This window comes from Chiloscyllium plagiosum, unplaced genomic scaffold, assembly GCF_037043375.1.
Source record: "Chiloscyllium plagiosum isolate Xiang-an unplaced genomic scaffold, Cpla_swu_hap1 HiC_scaffold_2, whole genome shotgun sequence".
NCBI classification, from domain to species: Eukaryota; Metazoa; Chordata; class Chondrichthyes; order Orectolobiformes; family Hemiscylliidae; genus Chiloscyllium; species Chiloscyllium plagiosum.
In genome coordinates, this window is record NW_028270140.1 from 61,861,495 (window position 1) to 61,887,194 (window position 25,700).

General features: G+C 43.8%; 1 protein-coding gene across 1 annotated transcript in view; it reads left to right on the forward strand.

Moving 5' to 3' along the window:
- Window positions 1-11,936: 11,936 nt before the first annotated feature.
- Window positions 11,937-25,700, forward strand: part of LOC122561773 (semaphorin-4D-like) — a 269,699-nt gene continuing 255,935 nt past the window's right edge. Inside the window, exon 1 of the mRNA XM_043713910.2 lies at window positions 11,937-12,118. The gene's annotated coding sequence lies outside the window, so the exon portion shown is untranslated. The remainder of the gene's footprint in view (window positions 12,119-25,700) is intronic.

Genomic DNA, 25,700 nt, shown 5'->3' on the forward strand with positions numbered 1-25,700 from the left:
ACATTCCCAGTCTATTCAGCCTCTCTCTGTAGCTCAAACCCTCCAACCCTGGCAACATCCTTGTAAATCTTTTCTGAACCCTTTCAAGTTTCACAACATCCTTCGGATAGGAAGCAGACTAGAATTGCACGCAATATTCCAAAAGTGGCCTAACCAATGTCCTATAGAGCCTCAGCATGACCTGCCAACTCCTGTACTCAATACTCTGACCAATAAAGGAAAGCATACCAAATGCCGTCAAACCTGTGACCCACTTTTCAGGCAATTATGAACCTGCATTCAGCAACACTCCTGAGAATCTTACCATTAAGTGTCTAAGTCCTGCTGTGATTTGTTTTTCCAGAATGCAGCACCTCACGTTTATCTAAATTAAACTCCATCTGCTACTCCTCAGCCCATTTGCCCATCTAATCAAGATCTTGTTGTAATCTGAAGTAACCTTCTTCGCAGTCCACTGCACTTCCAATTTTGGTGTCATCTGCAAACTTACTAACTATACCTCCTATGTTCACAACCAAAGCATTTATATAAATGACAAAAAAAAGTGGACTTAGCACCAATCCTCGTGGCACACCGTTGGTCACAGGCCTTCAGTGTGTGTGTGGCTACGCGTACGCACGTGTGTGTGTATGTGTGTGCTACTTTGAGACTCACCCTGCCAAAGGCAGCTGCAATGTTGCTGTTGGTGTCCAGTCTGACTGCCATCTCCATTCTGGGGCAGGGGTGCGAGCAGAGGCATGCAGGAGGAGGTGGGGACATGTGCGGAGAGGACGGGAGCAGGACGGGGACATGTGGTGGGGCAATGGGACAGGGGTATGTGGGGGGTAGAGTGTGCGGCGAAGTGCTGCTGCCTAGTCTCCTGAACGGGGAGCGGACATGGCAAGTGTTCATCCCATTGAAGTGAAGCAGTGGCGAGGACAGGCTTCAACAATGTGGCAGGTCCCCTACAAACAAGTGTGTGTCTGCTCAGAAAAAAAATCCCTTAGACAGAGAGAGGGAGCAAGGCAGGCAGAGCGAGGAAAAAGGAAACTTCAGAAACCTCTGAGCTCCACAGGAGAGGCATTGAATTAGTTATCCGAATAATCAATTATCCCAACGAAATACAGCTTCCCCATATTGTTTGACTAATTGAGGTTCCTCTGTACTCGTTTAGTATCTCCCCCATCTCCTGCAGCTCCACACATAGGCCGCCTTGCTGATCTTTGAGGGACCCTATTCGCTCCCTAGTTACCCTCTCGTCCTTAATGTATTTATAAAATCTCTGTGGATTCTCCTTGACTCTATTTGCCAAAGCTATCTCATGTCCCCATTTTGCCCTCCTGATTTCCCTCTTAAATATACGCCTACTGCCTTTATACTCTTCTAAGGATTCACTCGATCTCTGCTGTCTCCATCTGACATATGCTTGCTTCTTTTTCTTAACAAAAACCTCAATTTATTTAGTCATCCAGCATTCCCTGCAAATACCAACCTTTCCTTTCACCCTAACAGTAATATACTGTCTCTGGACTCTCGTTGCCTCATTTCTAAAGGTTTCCCATTTTCCAGCCATCCCTTTACCTGTGAATATCTGCTCCCAATTAGAACATAGAACATAGAACATAGAACATTACAGCACAGTACAGGCCCTTCGGCCCTCGATGTTGCGCCACCCTGCCATACTAATCTGAAGCCCATCCCACCTACACTATCCCATGTACGTCCATTTGCCTGTCCAATGACGACTTAAATGCATTTAAACTTGGCGAATCTACTACCGATGCAGGCAAAGCATTCCATACCCTTACTACTCTCTGAGTAAAGAAACTACCTCTGACATCTGTCTTATACCTATCTCCCCTCACTTTAATGTTGTGTCCCCTCGTATTTGCCGTCCCCATACTTGGAAAAGGGCTCTCCCTGTCCACCCTATCTGACCCTCTGATTATCTTGTATGTCTCTATTAAGTCACCTCTCAATCTTCTTCTCTCTAACGAGAACAGCCTCAAGGCCCTCAGCCTTTCCTCGTAAGACATTCCTTCCATACCAGGCAACATCCTAGTAAATCTCCTCTGCACCTTTTCCAAAGCTTCCACATCCTTCTTATAATGCAGTGACCAGAACTGTACACAATACTCCAAGTGTGGCCACACCAGAGCTTTGTACAGCTGCAGCATAACCTCATGGTTCCGGAACTCAATCCCTCTATTAATAAAGGCCAAAACACTGTATGCCTTCTTAACAACCCTGCCAATCTGGGTGGCAACTTTCAGGGATCTGTGTACATGGATAGGATCTCTGCTCATCTGCACTCCCAAGAATCCTACCATTAGCCCAGTACTTTGCATTCCGATTACTCCGTCCAAAGTGTATAACCTCACACTTGTCCACACTACACTCCATTTGCCACCTCTCAGCCCAGCTCTACATCCTATCTATGTCTCTCTGCAACCTACTACATCCTTCGTCACTATCCACAAATCCACCGACCTTAGCATTGTCCGCAAATTTACTAACCCACCCTTCTAAGCCGTCATCCAGGTCATCTATAAAAATGACGAACAGCAGTGGACCTAACACCGACCCTTGCGGTACGCCGCTAGTAACTGGATACCAAGATGAACATGTTCCATCAACTACAACCCTCTGTTTTCTTTCAGCAAGCCAATTACTGATCCAAACTGCTATATCTCCCACAATCCCATTCATCCGCATTTTGTATAATAGCCTACTGTGGGGAACCTTATCGAATGCCTTGCTGAAATCCATATACACCACATCGACTGGTTTACTCTCATCTACCCATTTGGTCACTTTGTCAAAAAAATAATAAGATTCGTTAGGCACGACCTACCCTTCACAAAACCGTGCTGACTGATCAGATTATTCTTTTCTAGATGGTTATAAATCATATCTCTTATAATCTTTTCCAACACTTTACCAACAACAGAAGTGAGACTCACTGGTCTCAAATTACCAGGGTTGTCTCTACTACCCTTTTTGAACAAGGGAACCACATTTGCTATCCTCCGGTCCTCAGGCACTATTTCTGTATACAATGATGATTTGAAGATCAATGCCAAAGGCTCGGCAATCTCTTTCCTTGCTTCCCAGAGGATCCTGGGTTGGATCCCATCCGGCCCAGGAAACTTGTCTATTTTCACACTCTGCAGTATTTCTAATACCTCTTCCTTGTGAACCTCAATCTCTTCTAGTCTAGATGCAAGTATCTCTATCTTCCTCGCCAATATTTTCATTTTCTATAGTGAACACTGTCAAAAAATATTTATTTAGTGCTTCCCCTATCTCCTCTGACTCCACACACAACTTCCCACTATTATCCTTGATTGGCCCTAATTTGACTCTCGTCATTCTTTTATTACTGACATACCTATGGAAAGCCTTAGGGTTAACCCTGATCCTATCCGCCAACAACTTCTCATGTTTCCTCCTGGCTCTTCTGAGCTCTCTTTAGGTCTTTTCTGACTTCCTTGTAACCCTCAAGCGCCCTAACTGAGTTTTCACATTTTGTCCTAACATAAGCCTTCTTCTTCTTCTTGACCAGGGATTCCACTTCCTTAGTAAACCACGGGCTCACGCGTTCTATATCTTCCTCCCTGCCTGACAGCTACATACTTATCTAGGACACTTTTCCTTGAATAAGCTCCACATTTTTAATGTGCTCATCCCCTGCAGTTTCCTTCCCCATTCTACGCTTCCTAAATCTTTCCTAATTGCATCGTAATTTCCCTTCCCCCAGTTGTAACTCTTGCTCGGAGGAGTACACCTATCCCTTTTCATCACTAAAGTAAACCTGACAGAATTGTGATCGTTGCCTCCAAAGTGCTCACCTACTTCCAAATCTAACACCTGGCCAGGCTCGTTACCCAGTACTAGATCTAAAGTGGCTTCGCCCCTTGTAGGCCTGTCTACATAGTGTGTCAGGAAGCCCTCCTGCACACACTGGACAGAAACCGACCCATCTGTAGTACTCATACTGTAGTGATCCCAGTCAATATTTGGATAGTTGAAGTCCCCCTGCCTCTCTCATTCCTATCGAGAATCATCTTTGTTATCCTTTCCTCTATATCTCTGGGACTATTCGGAGGCCTATAGAAAACTCCCAGCATGGTGACTTCTCCTTTCCTGTTTTTAACCTCAGCCCATACTACCTCAGTTAACGAGTCCCTAAACATCCTTTCTACAACTGTAATATTATTCCTGATCAACAATGCCACACCTCCCCCTCTTTTACCATCTTCTCTGTTTTTACTGAAACATCTGAATCCCGGAACCTGCAACAGCCATTCCTGTCCCTGCTCTATCCATGCTTTTGAAAGTTCTTGCCTAATACGGTCAAAATTGGTCTTCCGCCAATTTAGAACTTCAACTTTTGGATCCAGTCTATCCTTTTCCATCATTATCTTAAAGCTAATAAAATGAACTATGCAGGATAGTTCTGGACCAACTGTGCTTGTCTCAGCACACAATGGTCTTTTGAAGCCCACATTCACACCAGGGAAGCCAGTCCAGTCTGTGATGTCCCGACAGTGATGATTTCTTCTAGTTACGGTGAGTGGTAGCGCTGGACTAGCATTGGATGAGGTGTACACCATATGGTGAGATACCCTCCTAGCAAAGAGATGTTTTATGCTCTGTTTTACAGAGACATGGCTCACTCCTGCTTCACCTGACTGTGCCTTATAACCTGAGGGTTTCTCAATCCACTGGATTGACCGCAGAGCAGATGGGTCTGCCTTCTGATCAACACCTCTTGATGCTCAGTCATGGCGACCCTGACAAGATACTGCTCCCCAGACTAAAATATCTAATGGTAACATGCCATCTCTACTACTGGTCATGGGAGTCTATCCTGACAACAGTTTACAACCCACTCCATGCGGAAGTGAAGAGCGCACGTAATAAAATGTACACTGCCATAAATAATCTTGAGATGTAATACCCCAAAGCCTTGTTCATCATAGCTGGTGACTTCAATCAGGCCAATCTCAATGCAACATTTAAGAGGCATTTGGATGGGTATATGAATAGGAAGGAAAAATGAGGACTGCAGATGCTGGAGATCAGAGCTGAAAATGTATTGCTGGAAAAGCGCAGCAGGTCAGGCAGCATCCAAGGAACAGGAGAATCGATGTTTCGGGCATAAGCCCTTCTTCAGGAATCATGAATAGGAAGGGTTTGGAGGGATATAGGCCGGGCGCTGGCAGGTGGGACTAGATTGGGCTGGGATATCTGGTCGGCATGGACAGGTTGGAACGAAGGGTCTGTTTCCATGCTGTACATCTCTATGACTATGACTCTAACAGTGTGCTACTAAGATACCATCAATAGGTCTGCTGTCCTACCAAAGGTCCAAACACCCTGGACCTCTACACCACAACCATCAAAGATACCAACTGCTCCTTTCTCCTGCCTGCATTTTGGTAAATCAGACCAGTGGTTAGCACTGCTGCCTCACAGCTCGAGGGACCCGGGTTCGATTGTAGCCTTGAGCAATTGGCTGTATGACATTTGCATATTCTCCACATGTCTACGTTGGCTTCCTTTGGGTGGTCCAGTTTCCTCCCACCGTCCTAAAATGTGCAGATTAGGTGGATTGGCCATGCTAAATTGCCCATAGTGTTAAGGGATGGATTAGCCATGGGATATGCAGGGTTATGGAGATAGGGAGAGGGGATGGGGTGGGTCTGGGTGGAATGCTCTTCAGAGGGTCAGTGTGGACTTGATGAACCAAATGGCTTGCTTCCATGTAGTAGACATTCTATGATTCTATAAAGCTGTGCTCCTTTTCCCGGCTTACAAGCAGAAACTGAAGCGTGAGAATCCAATACAGAAAGTCCTACAGTGCTGGTCTGAGGCAATCTGATGTGACTGGTTGGAGTCGGTAGACTAGTCCATATTCAAGAACTCAGTAGCCAACCTAAATAAGTATGTCACAACTATCACAGACTTCATCAGGAAGTATGTAGAGGACTATGTACCAAAGATGTAATTCTGAGTATTCCCCAACCAGAAACCATGGATAAACCAGAGGATCCACTCTCTACTGAAATCCAGGTCTGAAGCGTTTAAGTTGGATGACCCTGACCTACACAGAAAATGTAGGTATGATCTTTGCAAAGCCATCAGGGAAGCCAAGAGACAATACCAGAGTCCCAGATTAACCACATTAACACATGTCAACTGTGGCAAGGCTTGCACGATATAGCAGGCTACAAAGCAGAGCATAATCACTGACAACAATGCATTCTTCGCCAATGCATTGCTTAATCCAATCAATTTCATTTGGAACAAATGTTTATCACTGCACTGAAAACCCAGTCACCACTGCCGACCTCAGACTGGCCTTCTTGAGAGTGAACCCCACCATAGATCCTGCGTGGACTAGATGGCAGGAGTATTCATACCAACTTAATAGAGTTCTTTGAGGAAGTGACCAAGTTGATAGATGAAAGAAGGGCTGTCGATGTCATATACGTGGACTTTAGTAAGCGATTGATAAGGTTTCCCCATGGTAAACAGAAAGTGAAGTCACATGGTGTGCAGGGTGGATAAAGAACTGATTCAGGAACAGGAGACAGAGAGTAGCAGTTGAAGGGAGTTTCTCGAAATGGAGAAAGGTGACCAATGGTGTTCCACAGGGGTCAGTGTTGGAGCCACTGTTGTTTGTAATATACACAAATGATCTGGAAGAGGTCACTGTTGGTATGATCAGCAAGTTTGCAGATGAGATGAAAACTGGTTGAGTAGTAGAAAGCATAGGGGACTGTCAAAGAATACAGGAGAATATAGTTGGGTGGAGAAGTGGCAGATTGAGTTTAATCCAGGCGAATGTGAGGTGATACATTTTGGGAAGTCTAATTCTAGAGCGAATTATACTGTAATTGGAAGAGCCTTGGGATGTGTTGATGAGCAGAGAGACCTGGGAGTTCAGGTTCATTGTACCCTGAAGGTTGCTGCACAGATGGATAGAGAGGTCAAGAAGACATATGGTATGCTTGCCTTCATATCGGGCATTGAGTATAAGAGCTGGCAGGTCATGTTAAAATTGTACGCAACATTGGTTCGACTGCATTTAGAATACTGTGTATAGTTCTGGTCGCCACATTACCAAAAGGATGTGGATGCTTTGAAGAGGGTGCAGAGAATTATGAGGATGTTACCTGGTATGGAAGGTGCTAGCTATGAAGAAAGGTTGAGTAGGATAGGTTTGTTTTCATTAGAAAAAAGGAGACTGAGGAAGGACCAGATTGAGGTCTACAAAATTATGAAAAGTATAAACAGGGTAGATAGAGATAAGCTTTTTCTCAGGGTGAAGGTTTCAACAATGATAGGTCATCCTTTCAAGGTGAGAGGTGAAAAGTTTAAGGGGATACACGCGGAAAGTACTTTACGCAGAGGGTGGTAGGTGCCTGGAACGTGTTGCCAGCAGAGGTAGTAGAAGCTGGCATGGTAGATTCAGTTAAGATGTGTCTGGACAGATGCATGATTAGGTGGGGAGCAGAGGGATACAGATGCTTAGGAATTGGGCGACAGGTTTAGACAGTGGATTTGGATCGGCTAGAGGGCCGAATGGCCTGTTCCTGGGCTGTAAGTTTTCTTTGTTCTTTGTTCTATTCGCAGACATCTTTATCCTCTCCTTACTATCGTGCGAGATTCCCACCTGCTTAAAAAAGACCATTATCACACTGGTGCTAAAGAAAAATCAGGCAAGTGCCTTAGTGACTACAGGGAGAAAGTGAGGACTGCAGATGCTGGAGATCAGTCAAAAAGTGTGGCACTGGAAAAGCACAGCAGGTCAAGTAGCATCCGAAGAGCAAGAGCGTTGACGTTTCGGGCATAAGCCCTTCATCAGAAATGAAGGCGACTACAGCCCAGTGGCTCTGATATCCATCATTATGAAGTGCTTTGAGAGGTTAGTAATGGCAAACATCAACTCCAGGCTCCAAGATCGCCCTGATCCACTACTTATCGCCTACCATCACATTAAGTCTACGACTGACACCATCTCCCTGTCTCAATACTCATCCCTGGAAACTCTGGACAACAAAGACACCTATGGCAGACTCCTATTTATTGACTTTATCTCTGTTTTCAACATCATATTTCTAACCAAACTAATCTCTAAACTCTGAGACCTAGGGCTCTGCTCCCCCCTCTACAATTGGATCCTCAACTTCCTGACCCACAGACTGCAATCAAAAGGATAGGCAACAACACCTTCTCCACAATAATCCACAACACAGTTGACTGGCAAGTTGACATAATCAGCCCCTTACTATGCTTCTTATACACTCACAACAGTGTGGGCAAATTCTGCACGGTGGCACAGTGGTTAGCACTGCTGCCTCACAGCGCCTGAGACCCGAGTTCAATTCCCGCCTCAGGCGACTGACTGTGTGGAGTTTGCATGTTCTCCCCGTGTCTGCCTGGGTTTCCTCCGGGTGCTCTGCTTTCCTCCCACAGTCCAAAGATGTGCAGGTCAGGTGAATTGGCCATGCTAAATTGCCCGTAGTGTTAGGTAAGGGGTAAATGTAGGGGTATGGGTGGGTTGCGCTTCAGCGGATCGGTGTGGACTTGTTGGGCCGAAGGGCCTGTTTCCATACTGTAATGTAATCTAATCTAATCCATTTACAAATTTGGTGATGACACCACCACAGCGGGTTGGATTACAAACAACAATAAGACAGAGTACAGGAAAGTTGTCAAGAGCTTAGTGGCTTAGTGTAAGGACAACAATCTCTCCCCCAATGTCAGCAAAATGAAGGAGCTGGTCATCAACTTCAGGAAGTGGAGTGGAGGACACATCCCATCTGTATCAATGGTGCTGAGGTAGAGGCGGTCGAGAGCTTTGAGTTCCCAGGAGTAAATATCACCAACAATTTGTCCTGATCCATCACATCAAAGTTACAGTCAAGAAAGCACATCAACACCTCCATTCTATCAAAAGGCTAAGGAAATTTTTAAAGATGCACCATGGAAATCATCCTAGCATCACAGCTTGATTTGGCAATGCTCTGCCCAAGTCCGCAAGAAATTACAGAGATTCTAGCTTCTTGCCCACTGTTATCACTTATTAATAGACCTCTCATATATTAGTGTTAATCTTTTCCTGAAATCTCTGTGTAGCTGTAACACTATATTCTGTTCTATTACCCTGATGTACTTACGTAAGGTATGATTTGTCTGGTTAGCACACAAAACTTTTCACTGTATTTCAGTACGTGATAACAATAAATCAGAACAAAACAAATCCACGAAACCAATATCTTGTTAAATAATGACAAGTTTCTGCCCCATGAGTTTCCCTCTGTTCTTTTGAACCTCTAAAAAGTTGTGAGCTCTCAATAATGTTGTTGCATTTTTAGCTCCTTCCCTGATTAATGGAAATAAATGGACAAACATTATGAGTGTCCTGAACTTAATTCAATCAGAAGTCACAGCAGCAATTACTTCTCCAGACTCTGCCTACAACAAAGTCAAAAAGTGTAGGGCTGGAAAAGCACAGCCAGTCAGGCAGCATCTGAGGATCAGGAGAGTCGAAGTTTTGAGGATAAGCTCTTCATGAGGAATGCTTTCTTCCAGTATCTCCACAACCAGTAATACCTTTTGTGCGGGGGAGATCTTACCAACTTAATAGAGTTCTTCGAGGAAGTGACCAAGTTGATAGAGGAAGGAAGACTGTTGATGTCACACACATGGACTTTAGTAAGGCGTTTGATAAGGTTCCCCATGGTAGACTAATGGAGAAAGTGAAGTCACATGGTGTGCAGGGTGTTCTAGCTAGGTAGATAAAGAACTGGTTGAGCAACAGGAGACAGAGAGTAGTAGTTGAAGGGAGTTTCTCGAAATGGAGAAAGGTGACCAGTGCTGTTCCACAGGGGTCAATGTTGGGGCCACTGTTGTTTGTAATATACATAAATGATCCGGAAGAGGGCAATGTTGGTATGATCAGCAAGTTTGCAGATGACATGAAGATTGGTGGAATAGCAGAAAGCATAAGGGACTGTCAGAGAATACAGGAGGATATAGATATACTGGAGAGTTGGGCGGAAAGGTGGCAGATGGTTTTCAATCCAGACAAATGTGAGGTGATGGATTTAGTCAAGACTAATTCTCGAGTGAATTATACAATGAAAGAAGAGCCTTCGGAAAAGTTGATGGGCAGAGAGATCTGGGAGTGCAGGTCCATTGTATCCTGAAGGTTGCTGCACAGGTGGATAGAGTGGTCAAGAAGGCATATAGTATGCTTGCCTTCATTAGACGGGGTATTGAGTATAAGAGCGGGCAAGTCGTGTTAAAATTGTATAAGACATTGGTTCGTTCACACTTAGAATACTGTGTACAGTTCTGGTCGCCACATTACCAAAAGGATATGGGCGCTTTGGAGAGGGTGCAGAGAAGGTTTACGAGGATGTTGCCTGGTATGGAAGGTGCTAGCTATGAAGAAAGGTTGAGTAGGTTAGGTTTATTTTCATTAGAAAAAAGATTGAGGGGGGACCTGATTGAGGTTTACAAAATCATGAAGGGTATAGGCAGGGTGGATAGAGACAAGCTTTTTCTCAGGGTGAAAGATTCAATAACGAGAGATTACACTTTCAAGGTGAGAGGTGAAAAGTTTAAGGGGGATACACATGGCAAGTACTTCACACAGAGGGTGGTGGGCATTTGGAACGCGTTGCCAGCAGAGGTGGTAGAGGCAGGCACGGTAGATTCATTTAAGATCCGTTTGAACGAATGCATGAGTAGGTGGGGAGCAGACGGATACAGATGCTTAGGAACTGACCGACAGGTTTAGACAGTATATTTGCTTCGGCTCAGGCTTGGAGGGCCGAAGGGCCTGTCTCTGGGCTGTAAATTTTCTTTGTTCTTTACTTTTTCATTAGGTATACTAATACTTGTCAAATGGAAATACTGGTAGTCTCCCCAAATTCTTTATGCTGTTATTTAATTTTTTTGCTCTCTCTATAAATAATCTAATTGCAATATAGGCCCACACTGCTGTTCCCAAATGTTATTTCCTAAAATTGTTTATTTTCAAGAAGCAATGTTTATGAAATAAATTCCTTTCGAGCTGTGTTCCAAAATTACTGTTAAAACGTAATTCCTTCATTCTACACAACATAAAGGGCAATAAAATGTTAAAAAATAACAACGCACGTTTTGAAAGCAACTACAGCAATATTTTGTTTTGCAAGGCCAGTTTCTAACACGTGGTCCAAGTGCTCTGATCTATCGTTCATGAACACAAACATTTTAAGTCTGGTGATGGCCTGTCCGCTCAGTTGAAATTTATTTCTTGATTTCATAACTACAATTCTGCTGTGTAACCTAATTTACAAAAATCCTACTGTATACGGTTGCAGCTATCATGTCATTTGTCTGTAGCTGTGAAACCAAGGTGAAAGAAACCTGGAATCAAATCCCGCCCTAGAGATTTTTTTTATTAAGGCTGGAAGCAGAAATTCACACGTGTGTAGTATTGGGCGAACTCTCGCATGTAACAAAATGTGAGCAGTGTCCAACTTGAGCTCAGTATTAGGAAATGAAAACTACTCATTCCAGCCATTGTTAATGCACTAAATAGGAAACTAAATCAATAATCTAATATTGGCTGGAGGTTCCCGAGAATGCTCATCAATCTTTTGCTCCACATTGGCAGATAAAAAAAAGTATGATGTTTAAAATCAGAGGTCAAAAAACAAACGAAAAGACGAAACTGAAAATAACTCACTCGTGGGTCTTACTGGTTAATAAAATTCTCCGTCGCGTGGTAGATTCATACTTCAAGCAGCAAACATTAACAGGAGTGAAGGGGGTGGAGGGGAGGTTTGTACAAGAATGCGAAATTGATTCAGATCAGCCGTTAAGTGGTAAATCCAGCTGTGGGAGGTCTCCCAGCTGCTTACTTTACCGGTGCTGTGGGAAAGGGGAAAGGAGTTGGAGAGGGTGCCGGGCTGGAGCTGTGGTTAAGGGGCTGCAGGCAGGCCAAGGGGGCGGGCAGGCGGGACCAAGCTGCAGTAAACCCCAGGCCCAAGCTTGGCCGCCATTCTGCTGCCAGGCGGCTCTAGGACTTGTTGCAAGAGGCAGAGCTGCACGTTTCCTGTACACTGTTCCGGTAAGTCACATATCAGCGCCCGCTTTTTAAAAAAACATTTTAAAAAAAACTTTCCCCTGGGGTCGGCGGTTGCAGCACAACTTCAACTAAGCGGTGGTCCTTTTAAAAATAGTGTCGCTTTCAGAGTAAAGAAAGCTAGTCTCGGTTTGTCTGCAGCCGACTTGAAGTACTTTGCAAAGAGTAACTGCGCTGATTCTCTGCAGTGTGGAGTTTGCTGAAATCATACACGTTTGTTCGCGCACTAAAAAAAACAAACTCTAAACGCACAGTTACCGATTTGGTTTCAGGACATGCTACATTTTGTGTGCTTGTGTCTTTTGTGGAGATAATTTTTGCATTCCACGGTCCTTTTGATAAACAAAACAGTTGGTCAAACATCAACTTCGTGTTGTTGAGACTCCAGGGTTCAGCTTCTAGGTCTGGCGTATCAGGTATAAACTGAGAATTGAAAGGCTTTATCAGCTGAGTGAGGATGGTTCCACTGTGACCCTGATCCTTACTCATCGTTTTCATCGAAATCATTTCAGAAAGGTAGAAGAACGAGAAAGGTTTTTCGATTCTTCGGAATTGAGACTTATTATTAATTTTCCTTTTAAAGATATTATGTTTAGAAATAGTTGATTCTAATAAACACGTATGGGGTTTATTATTTAAAAAACAATCTGTGCACAGGCATTTACAGTTAACAATATCATAGCTTTTCATTTTTTCAAGGATTGGGAAGAAACACTTTCTCCTTTTGATTTATTTAACTGAAACTAAAACCAAAGAACAGTCCAAGACATGAATTTTTAAATTTCACTACGAATAAAATCTGTTTGTGTTTTAGTTTGCCCAGTAGTATTTGCAGTCTAAGTTACCGAGTCAGTGGGCTGACCCTAAGTGCCTTTCTCTAAATCGATCCATATTGTTCTTCCATGACTACGAATAGTCAGCTTGAATTATACATCAACAAAGGCCGAGGCACAGGAAACTTTGCTTTTCTTGATCTCAGTATTTTATGGGGTTGGTTGGATGCTTAAAGAGTAATGGCAACCCGGTTGGGGGAGGAAGTTAAAATCAGACTGGAAGGTGACCTACTTCAAAACCCTGATTTGTTTTATAAAATGACAAAAGTAATTCATTCCAAAGCAATTTACAAATGGTGAATATTAATACAAATCGAGTGTAAGTGTCATTGGTGAGCTGGTGCAGGGTTCAAGACTATCTTTCAGTTATAGCTTTTTTTTTAATTTTTTAAACTATTCAAAATGGTACCAGATTCTGGCACCTGTTAAAGCTTTTCACTGTATTTTACAGTATTTACTAAAATACAGTGGAAAGCTTTTATTCACTGCAAAATACAAGTGGCAATAAATAAATAATTCATTAGTAAATCATTCATTCAATATTCCTGTCCGGGGTGTAATTAGCATCTTAAAGTTACAAATCTTTTATAAACTTGGATTTCTTCTTTGCAGCTTTAAATGCTAGAAAGTCTACTTTGGGTATTAGAATATCTTCAGACTTTACAGACTTGGAATGTTGTTATTGCCAGCCTAGTTTTGTTCTCATCTGTCCAACTCCATCAAATTGAATTGGGTTTAGATGAATTTCATCTGATCTTAAATTATGTAATCCTGCCAATTCCTATTGTATGGTGAAAAATCATGTTAAATTTACCAAATTGCTTAAAACATAACAATAAATATAAGCTGACCAACATTCTGTATTTTTTTTTCTATTTTTCCAATATTTTTGTAATGTAACTTGGAAAAGGTTTCTTCATTGCAACTTGCTTGTGATAGCAGTAACAAAATTGGCTGCATCATTTGCAAAGAGTATTGTTCACTTAAGTTTTTGAACTAAAAGCTGGTATGATAGAATGTTGTATGCACTGGATATTGTTATACATAATGTAAATAATCCTATGTTCCTCTGCATTGCATTTTGGAAGTGGCAGCAGTACATTGCAGGCCTCCAAATACATTTCATGGCTGTTGGCCCAAAAATCAGATCCTTTGTCTGCTGTGCTTATGTCCAGTGCAAATCTCAGAATTTAACAGCCAGTTCCTTAGAGTGGGTGATTGTGACCTGTTTGTATGTGCCCTAATTACTTATCATTGAGCAGTATCAAGAGCAACGCACTGTAGCTCTTACATTTACAAAGCAAAAAATTGGTTAAGAACTGAATTGTTGGATGCGGGTCAGTTGGATGAGTAAACTGGAATGTAGCAGGTTCATGCTGTACTTTTTCAGCTGAGAGCTAGTTCACTATTGGATTGTAGTATAAATAGATGAAACATCTACAGTACCTTTTGTTTACTTAGAATGTTGAAATTTGACACACTAGGTCATCTTAGCAATTTATTTTGAATGGAATTTGCTATGACAACATGAATGGTGAGCAATGTTATGAGCTGTGACATTGAGGAGGAATATGAACAACAGTTGCATGGTAGAGAGCAGGTGGATGATACTAGGTGGGAAGGTATCCCTCAGTTTGCATCCAGTGAATGATCATTTGGAAGAGTGTTTAGTGGTGCCAGGCACTAGTACATTTAAGTTCCTGCTCTGAGAAAGGGGAAGAAGTATGTGAATACAGAATGAGTATTATTTTAAATCACTTTTTTTAATAACAAATTGGCAAAGTTAGAAAATTGATTTGTGTCTCTGTAGCTATGTCACGTATAATACACTGCATGATGCTTATTTGTTTTCTCCCTCGACTGTGGATTTAGTGCGTGTTCAAGGGCAGAGGGTAAACTGAGATTTCAGATATCAAATTAAAATGAATTCTGTGGTTTTTTTCAAAAGCCTCACAGTATGAACAATTTTAAGACTTATTTTAATAAAAGCAGAAATTCAGCAGGTCTGGCCATATCTGTGGAAAGAGAAACAGAATTTTGAGTTCAAATGACTGCCCTTTAAACACTTTTTGTTTTTAATTTTGTCTTTGCTTGACTAGCATCTTGAGCTGCTGCTTCATTGTTGATTATCAAAATTCATGTAATCTCTCTAAAACTTGTGCTTAATCCTAGCCATTGCAAAATTTGTTCTTTGCAATCTCTTCAATACCTCAAATTCTTTCTCATCATAAACTGGCAAGCACTGCGCAATCTGTATAAATTAAGAACCTCCATCTAACCATCTTCCCTTGATATTCAATACATTACCATCACTGAATTTCCTGCTACCAACATCTGAGGTTACTATTGGCCAAAAACTGAACTGGACGAGCCAAATAAATACACACACACTTTATCAGGCCATGTACACATTGAATGAGAAAGTAACTTCATAGTCCCAAAATAGCTGTCTTGAAATAACTAATATCTGTACCTTTTTTGAAATAAACTGTTTGCATGTGGTTTGAAAACACAGCATAGTTTACTTGTTTGTGAACCAGATCAGTTTTCTGTAAAGTTTTTAAAAAACTAGTGTCTTCTTAGTATTCAGGGAGGTTCCCACAATGCAAAGCACGCCTTGTGGGAACCTTCTGGAGACTCATTAAATGTTTATGAATAGAGTCGACATTCTGTTTCAGAATTTTTGTGCAGCTATATAGAGTCAGGTGATTTAAATTTTTGTTCTGAATGTTTCTTGTTTAGTAGCAAATCTTGCTCCTGGCCAGGACAGTGAGAAAAATGTCAAGCCTGACTACTGCATAGTGATTTAGAAGAATGTTGTTCTTGTTCTATGCATGAGGGGACTGTGGTGATGGTGCCTGGAAAATTTCTTTCACACGCCAAATCATTGGCACTGATAGTCCCTGGAAAACGTTGCATTTTGACACCATTCAGTACCTACATTTTGAAGTGATTCATTTGTTTTTAATTTATCATCTCATTTTTTCTTCTTTACAGTCTCTTCAGTTGTGATGGTGTGGAGTTACAGACCAGTTTTTATGTCTCAGTGGTGTGTACAGTGCATTCTGCTAGAACGTGACAGTTGCATTCTTCTGCAACCTCTCACTATTTTAAAAAAAAATGTGCTTATGGGAGTCTGATATTGAAAATTGCACTGTAGAAGTTTGTCATAGAAAGTTGTTATACCTGTTCAGTAGAAAATTTGTTATCCAAACAATGCCCACAACTTGTCAGTTGCATTATAGCCAAATTGCATTGACGAAACATGCATTTATACAGAACAACCTGTACAAGGTGACGATCTCTGTACAGTACATTCCTTTTGAGGCATGTGATCTTTGCTTGAATTTGAGATTTCCTATATTAAAGTGTTGTACAAATGCTGAAACTATTCTTAAAGTCACAAATTGCATCACCTGTGAAAGTGACTGTAAACTATCTCTGCAAGTGCTTATGTTGTTTAATGGGTAGGACTATGTACCTGGTTTCATTCCTATCTTGTCTCTTTTAACAAAGAATAATTTGCTGCGGCTTCTCTTCCAATGCGTCATCATTTTCTCATTTACCTTCTTATCATTCCTAGAAGCATGAGCTTACATGTGAAAACTGATGACCCCTAACTTCCCTTCACTGCAACCTCTCTCGACTCATTCGCTGTTGCTAAATTATCATGCTGCTTGTCTGACATCCAGTTCTGGATGAGCAGATCTTTGGTTGAATCTCTCTAACTCGAATCTTGTTTCCTTCTTAAGATACATCTTGGAACTTTGGCACAGTGGCAGAGTGGCCCACAGCACCACAGACTTGAGTTTGATTCCACCCTTGGGTGACTGCATGGAGTTCACACATCCTCCCCATATTTGTGTGGGTTTCCTCCTGATGCCCCAGTTTTGTATCACTGTCCAAAGATGGGCAGGTTAGGCGGATTGGCCATGCTAAATTACCCATAGTGTCCAGGAATAGTGGAATTATCGCTGGACTGTTAATCCAGAGACCCACACTATGTTCCGGGGGACTCTGGTTGTAATCCCACCATGGTAGATAGAGGCATTTGAATTCAATAATAAAATAAATCTGGAATTAAGGGTCTAATGTTGATTATCAATCCATTATTGATTGTCAAGAGAAACCCATCTGGGTCACTAAAGTCCTTGAGGGAAAGAAATTGCTATCCTTACCTGCAAGTGACTCCAGATCGACAGTGTTGTGGTTGACCCTTAACTGCATTTAGGAATGGGCAATAAATGCTGGCTCAGTTGGTGACGCCCACATTCCCTTGAATTTTAAAAAAAGGTGAAATGGATTAACCATGCAAGGTTATAGGGAAATAATAGAGAAGTGGCTCTGGGTGGGATGCTCTTTGGAGGGTCGGTGTTGACTGAATGAGCTGAATAGCTTTTGGGATTCTGAGTTAAGTTTTGAATAGTCTGAGGTCCCTGCCTCAAATTCTGTTCCAAAGCTTCTGACTTTTCTTTCCTATCTCTGTGAACTGCCTGATGATGAACCAAGCTGTCAGCAGTCTTGGTCTGGCATTTGACTTGGACTTTAGGAAAGTCTTCAAACTGCGTATCGGTGATGCCACTGTGCTTATTTACAATCCATCACTACAAAGACACTTTATTTAGAGTTGCTTGCAAGATTCAAGTTGAGAGATTGTATCAAATATAATTTATTTCAACTGCTGTGAACATCTGTAGTGGTCCCTTTTAAAAGAGGTCAATGAAAGTTAGCTGTGGACTTTGGAGTTTTTTAAAACCAGGCTTCCTAGAAATCCTAAGACTGGTTTTACCTGAGAACCCCTGCTGGGATTGTTTGATCTGTGACCTCTTGATAAGATCTTTGTTTTATCTAGCTGAATTGGAGAAAAGCCTGCTAATAACCAGCTGAGTTGGAGGAAAATGTACTGTGAACAATCTGCCCAGCTGATCACTTCCATTTCTGAAAATTAAAACCCTTTGCATTATTTAATAGTAAAACCTATTTGTTCTTTAGAAAGTGTGATTGAAGGAACATCCCAGAATTGTTTCCCAAACAAGCAGTGTTCACAAGACTCCAAGTGCGACTGCACCAGAGTTTTGTACAGCTGCAGCATGACCTCATGGCTCCAAAACGCAATCCCTCTGCTAATAAAACTAACATTTCCATATACCTTCTTAACAGCCCTATCAACCTGCGTGGCAACTATCTGGGATCCACATCCATGGACACAGAGATCTCTCTGCTCATCTACACTACCAAGAATCTTACCATTAGCCCAGTACTCTGTATTCCTGTTACTCCTTCCAAAGTGAATTACCTCACACTTTTTCTGCATTAAACTCCATTTGCCACCTGCTCAGCACTGCAGCTTATCTACATCCCTCTGTAACCCACTATCCACAACTCTGTCATCTGCACATTAACTCACCCATCCTTCTATGCGCTCATTCAGGTCATTTATAAAAATGACAAACAGCACTGGCCCTAAAACAGATCCTTGCATTACGCCATTAGTAACTGAACTCCAGGCTGAACATTTCCTATCAACCCCATACTGTCTTCTTTCAGCTAGATAATTTCTGATCCTAAATCACCCTCAATCCCATGCCTCCATATTTTGTGAAATAGCTTACCATATGTTAATCAATTATTGAAACTTTGTTCAAATTATTTTGTTAGACAATTTTTTTAAAAATTCATTTCTCTGGGATGTGGGCTTTAGCTGGCCAGCAATTATTGCCCATCCCTAGTTGCCCTTGAGAAGTGGTGGTGAGCTGCTTTCTTGAACTGCTGAAGACCACTTGCTTTGGGTTGACCCACAATGCCATTAAAGAGGGAGTTCTAGGAATTTGACCCAGCAACAGTGAAGGAACGGTGAATATTTCCAAGTCAGGATGGTAAGTGGCTTGGAAGGGAATTTGAAGGTGGTGTTCCCATATATATCAGCTGCTCTTGTCCTTCTAGACAGAAATGGTTGTGGATTTAGAAGGTGCTGCCTGAAGATCTTTGAATTTCTACAATGCATCTTGTAGGTAATAATAGTAGTAGTGTGTACTAAGCGTCAAGTATGGAGAGAGTGACAATCAAGTGTGCTGTTTTGGCCTGGATGGTGTCAAGCTTCTTCAGTGCTGTTGGAGCTGCATCCATCCAGACAAGTGGGGAGTATTCCATCACACTCCTGACTTATGCCTTTTAGATGGTGGACAGGCTTTGGGAAATCCGAAAGTGTGTAACCTGCTGCAGTATTCCTACCCTATGACTGCTTTTGCAGCCACTGCTTATGTGCTGAGTCCTGTTGAGTTCTGGTCAATGATAACCGCCAGGATGTTGACTGTGTGGGATTCAATGAGGGATTCCACACCATTGAATGTCTAGAGGTGGTGGTTAGATTGTCTCTTATTAGCGATGGTCATAGCGATGGTATTTGTGTGGCATGAATGTTATTTGCCACTTGTTAACTCAAGCCTGGATACTGTCCAGATCTTGTTGCATTTGCACTTGGACTGCTTCAGTACCTGAGGACATGTGAATGGCGCTGAATACTGTGCAATCACTGGCAAACATCTCCACTTCTGATCATATGATGGAGGGAAGGTCATTGATGAAGCAGCTGGAGATGTTCTGGAGGTGAGATGACTGACAACCAACGACTATGACTATCTTCCTGTATGTCAGGTATAACTCCAACTGGTGGAGGGTTTGCCTCCAGATTCCCATTGATTTTAGTTTTGTCCAGACTCCTTAATGTCACTCTTGATCGTACGCAGTCTTGATGTCAAGGGCTGCCACTCTTACCTCCCCTCTGGCATTCAGCTGTTTTGTTCATATTGAATCAAGGTTGTAATGAGGTCAGGAACAGGGTGTTACTCAGCACTAAGTGAGTGCTGTTTGATAGTACTGTTGATGACATCTTCCTTCACTTTTATTGATGATTGACTATAGACTGATGGGGCAGTAAGTGGCCAGGTTGGATTTGTCCTGCTTTTCATGTACAGCACATAGTTGGGAAGTTTTCCATATTATTGTTTTTATCTGGCATCTATCTAATGACTGCAGATGCTGGAAACCAGAGTCTAGATTAGAGTGGTGCTGGAAAAGCACAGCAGTTCAGGCAGCATCTGAGGAGCAGTAAAATCGACATTTCGGGCAAAAGCCCTTCATCAGGAATATAGTATTCCTGATGAAGGGCTTTTGCCCGAAATGTCAATTTTACTGCTACTTGGATAGATGCCAGTGTTGGTATGAAATTAGATTAGATTACTTACAGTGTGGAAACAGGCCCTTCAGCCCAACCTGTCCACACCGACCTGCCGAAGCGCAACCACCCATACCCCTACATTTACCCCTTCTTACCTAACACTGCAGGCAATTTAGCATGGCCAATTCACCTGACCTGCACATCTTTTGGACTGTGGGAGGAAACCGGAGCACCCGGAGGAAACCCACGCAGACACTGGGAGAATGTGCAAACTCCACACAGTCTGTCGCCTGAGTCGGGAATTGAACCCGGGTCTCTGGCGCTGTGAGGCAACAGTGCTAACCACTGTGCCACCGTGCCGCCCACTAACTGTAACTGTACTGGGACAGCTTGATGAGGGGACCAGCATGGTCTCAATCACAAGTCTTCGGTACGATTACAGAATATTGTCTGGGCCCATACCCTTTGCAGTATCCAGTGTCTGTAACCATTTCTTGATATCACATGGAGTGAATGGAATTGGCTGAAGACTGGTATCGGTTGATGACTGGAAGAGGCTGAGATGGATCAGCTACATGGCAATTCTGGCTGAAGATTGCTGTGAAAACTTCAGCATTCTCTTTTGCACTGATATACTGGGCTCTTTCATCATTGACAATGGGGATATTTGTGGAGCCTCCTCCTGCAGTGAGTTGTTTAATCATCCACCACCATTCATGACTGGATGTGGCAGGATTGCAGAGCTTAGATCTGATCCATTGGTTGTGGGATTACTTAGCTCTCTGTCACGTCCTGTTTGGTGGCTTCACCAGATTGATACCTTTTTTTTATATTTGAGGTGTGCCTGATGCTACTTCTGGCATGTCCTTCTGCACTGGCCACTGAACCAGGGTTGATCCCCTGATTTGATGGTAATGGTTGAGTGAGGGATATGCCAGGCCATGAAGTTACAGATTGTGCTGCTGATGATGGCCTACAGCACCTCGTGAACGCCCATTCTTAAGTTGCTAGACCTATTCGAAGTCTGTCCCTTTTTAGCACATGGTAATGTCATTCAATACAATGGAGATTATTCTCAATGTGCAGGTGAGACTTTGTCTCCACAAAGGCTGTGTGGTGGTCACTCTTACCAATACTGTCATGGACAGATGCATCTGCAGCTGGTAGATAGGTTAGAATGCGATCAAGTATGTTTTTTTCCCCCTTGGTTTCCCTCCCCACCTGCTGCACACCCAGTCTAGCAGTTATGTCCTTTTAGGACCCAACCCGCTCGATCAGTATGACTGCTGCCGAGCTACTCTTGGTGGTGGACATATCGTTCACCCAGAATGCATTCATTTTGTGTCCTTGCCATCCTCCCATGCTTCCTCCAAGTGTTGCTGAACATGAAGGAATATTGATTGATGAGCTGAAGGAGTCAGTACATATAATCAGCAAGAGGTTTCCTTGCCCATGAGCAACCTGAAGCCCTGAGACTTCATTGGATCCGGATCCAATGTTGAGGACTCCTAGGGCAACTTCCTCCCGAATGTATTGTAAAGAAATTGGATAGATCTACTTGTTTAAATCTGATGTATTTAATTGGTCAATATGAACTCAATTATTTTCATTTCACGTTGTGACCCATGGAGTAGTGGGCTTCTAGCAGTGGTACACTCCGCCAGCCTGAAACCTTTTGTCGATTAGTTTGTTGCCTCTAAAACTTGACTACTATAATGCATTCCAGGGTTGACTAAATTAAATCCTCTGTAGACTTAAGGAATTAGACACTGCTGCCTGTGGGATGATTTTAAAGCTCTCCTCTTTTCAAATCCCTCCCTGGTGTCACCCTTCCAATATTTATAATCTCTAGTTCTACCCATTTTAAGATCTTTGGTCTCTTGTGAATCCTGATTTTTAATCATTCCACCCATTGGTGCCTTATCTGTCAAAGCCCTAAGCTCTGAAATTCACTCCCTAAATATCTAACTCAAATTCTCTTTTTCTCCTTTATGACGCACCTTTTGGAATTTGACTTTTCAGCCAAGCTTTTGGTTATCTGCACATTCTCCCCATGTCTGAGTGGCTTTCTTCCAGGTGCTCCGGTTTCATCTCTCCCTCCCATCTCCGAAAGATGTGCGTTTGGTGGATTGCCAATGCTAGCTTTCCCATAGTGTCCAGGAATGTGCAGGCTAGGTTAAATCAGGCATGGGAAATGCAGGGTTACAGGGATGGGATGGGTCTGAAGGGTGATCTTCAGAGGATCAGTGCAGTTTCAATGGGCTCTAGAGTCTGCTTCCACACTGTAGATTCTACCTGAAATGATAATCCCCTTCTGTGCAAATTGTTGTTTTGTAACATTCCCCTAAACTGCCTTTAGGATGCTCTATATCCTGAGGTGTTGTATAAGTTTTATTGTGGAATTAGGATTTTGAAATTCTGTAGTGTTTGTTTTGGTGCTTTGCTACATGTATTAATCCTTTTGAGGAGAAAAACCTGATCTAGACCTCTCTTTCGGATGAATTTTGTGCTCATGAAAGAAGAGGAAATGAAGAAGTGAAATGGTTTATTGTCTTGGCATCTAGTGTTGCCAACAAACATAAGCTTCTGTATTGCAAAATAGATGCAGGGTAAAGCTCGTTCCATTCTGCCGACAATGTGCTTTATCCCCAATTTCAAAAAGTACATTCTATGATACCACTGCAACATTTCCCACAAAAGCCATCTTTGTGGCTTTTAAGAAACCGTGCCAATTTTTGCCGAACTTGGGACAATTTTTATCCTGTTGGCTTGTATTCATTTGAATCTAGATTGAGGCTTTCCAAGCTCCTAGCAAATGAGCTTAGTAACTGCTGAGAAGGATTCTAAGAGGAGTCATCTTAGTCACTGCAACCAAAGGGGAGTGCAGAAGAGGTGGTGTCAGTGAACTGTGTGAGGGCATCCAACTGAGGGTGCTGCTGAGAAAGATTCTGGAAGGAGTCATCTCCGTCATTTTAAGGAGGTGGTGGGCGGGCGCCTCCTCGCTGCCGACGTCATGTACAGAAATGCTCCCCTGAGACTGATTAATGTGTACCCCCCAGTGGGTAAGAGTGAACGGTTGGCCGTCCTGCAGCAGCTTCCACTGTTGCTGGCTACGTCCAGGCTGGTCATTCTGGCCGGCGACTTCAACTGTATCATTGATGCAGATGGACGATCCGGCGGGGGGGACAGTAAACTGGACACCACGTCCAGAGCCCTGATGGACATGGTAAAAGATGCCAAGCTGCACGATGTCTTCAGCGCCCCTGCAGACGGAGCGCAGCGTAGATACACCTGGTCACGGGCAGACGGGTCTATCCGCTCAAGGTTAGATTACCTGTTTGTGTCCCGAACGCTCTCGGTCAGATCCACCGATGTCAAGCCGGTGTTCTTCTCTGACCACTGCCTCCTGCTGGCCGACTGTCACCTACAGGACGAGCAGCGGGCTGGTAAGGGAACGTGGAAGCTGAACACCAAGCTGTTGACCCCGGGAAACATTGAGGAGCTCAAGAGGGACTACGCAGGTTGGAGAACCGTGAAGCCCCTCTTTGAGTCCTCAGCGGACTGGTGGGAAACAGTAAAAGGGAACATCAAGAGGTTCTTCATCCTCAAAGGTGTTCACGAGGCGAGAGAGAGGCGGGGAAAACTGTCCCAGCTCCAGGAAAGTATGCAGAACCTGCTCCTGCTGCAGACTGAGGACCTCAAGGAGGTGAAGGGCCAGCAAGCCTTGCTCTTTGCTTCTGAGGCCTCCAAGATAATCTTCCGGTCCAGGGTCCGCTCGGTGGAGCAGGACGAGATGTGCTCACGTTTCTTCTTCCAGAAAGTGCACAAAGAGAGCTCTGTGCTCAGCAGCTTGAAGGAAGAAGATGGCTCGCTAACGTCATCTCAGGCTGACGTCATGAGGATCAGTAAATCCTTCTACGCCAGTCTGTATGACGCGAAGCCAACCGACAGCGCGGCCTCCCAGTCGTTCCTGTCCTCTACCACGGAGGTCTTAGACGACAGAACACGGGAGAGGCTGGACCAGCCGCTATCTCTGGATGAGCTGACCAAGGCCCTCGAGTCCTTCGAAAAGAATAAAACTCCCGGAAGCGACGGCTTACCGGTCGAGCTCTATTCCGCTCTGTGGGACTTGATTGGCCAGGACCTGCTGGAGGTGTATGTCAGTATGCTTCGGGCAGTACCATGAGTGAATCCATGAGGAAAGGCATCATCACCCTCATCTACAAGCGGAAGGGGGAGAGGGAGGAACTCAAAAATTGGAGACCAATCTCACTGTTGAATGCGGATTACAAAATTCTGTCCAAGGTAATCGCCAACCGGGTCAGGGTCGGTGATTCACCCTAACCAAACTTGTGCTGTGCCGGGCAGGAAGATTGCTGAGAGTCTCGCACTCCTCAGGGATACGATCGCCTACGTGCAGGACAGAGGGTTGGACACCTGCCTGATCAGCCTGGACCAGGAGAAAGCCTTTGACAGGATATCACACAGCTATATGAGAGATGTTCTCTCCAAAATGGGCTTTGGGGAGGGAATCTGCAATTGGATCAGACTGCTCTACACCAACATTGTCAGTGCAGTCTCAATCACCGGTGGGAATCAGATAGCTTCCCAGTCAGATCTGGAGTCAGGCAGGGCTGCCCCCTCTCTCCTGCCTTGTTTGTGTGCTGCATAGAGCCATTTGCCGAGTCCATCAGGAAGGATGCGAGCCTGAGAGGGGTGACTATTCCTGGCAGCGGGGGCCTGCAGGTTAAGGCCTCCCTGTACATGGATGACGTCGCTGTTTTCTGCTCGGATCCGCTGTCCGTGCGCAAACTCATGTGCATATGTGACCAGTTCGAACGGGCCTTGGGGGCCAAGATAAACCGAGGCAAGAACGAGGCCATGCTCTTCGGGAACTGGGCCGACCAATCCTCGATCCCCTTCACCGTCAGGACCTGAAGGTGCTGGGTATTTGGTTCGGCGGGGCTGGGGCGTGCGCCAAGTCTTGGGAGGAGCGTATTAGCAAAGTGAGGCAGAAACTGGGCAGATGGAAGCTACGGTCGCTCTCCATTGTGGGGAAAAATCCTGGTCATCAGGTGTGAGGCACTGTCATTGCTGTTATACGTGGCACAGGTCTGGCCTATTCCCAGAACCTGTGCCGCTGTAGTCACCCGGGCCATCTTCCAGTTCAAATGGAGGTCAAAGATGGACCGGGTCCGAAGGGACTTCCCGTACAAAGATCTGGGCAACGGGGGAAAAAATACACCCAATGCCACCCTCGCCCTGATGGCCACCTTTGTGTGGCTGCATCAAGCTGTGCGTGGATCCCCGGTACGCAAACACCAAGTGTCACTACGTACTGAGGTTCTACCTGTCCCCGATGTTGCGAAGGATGGGCCTGGCCTCGCTGCCGCGGAACGCTCCGAGTAGTTGGACCATTCCGTATCACCTGTCCTTCGTGGAGAAGTTTATGAAGAAAAACACCTTTGACCACAAGTCCATCAGGAAGTGGTCAGCACGTAGTGTCCTTGAGACCCTTCGGGAAAAGGAGAGGGCAGATCCTATCGAGCGGTTCCCT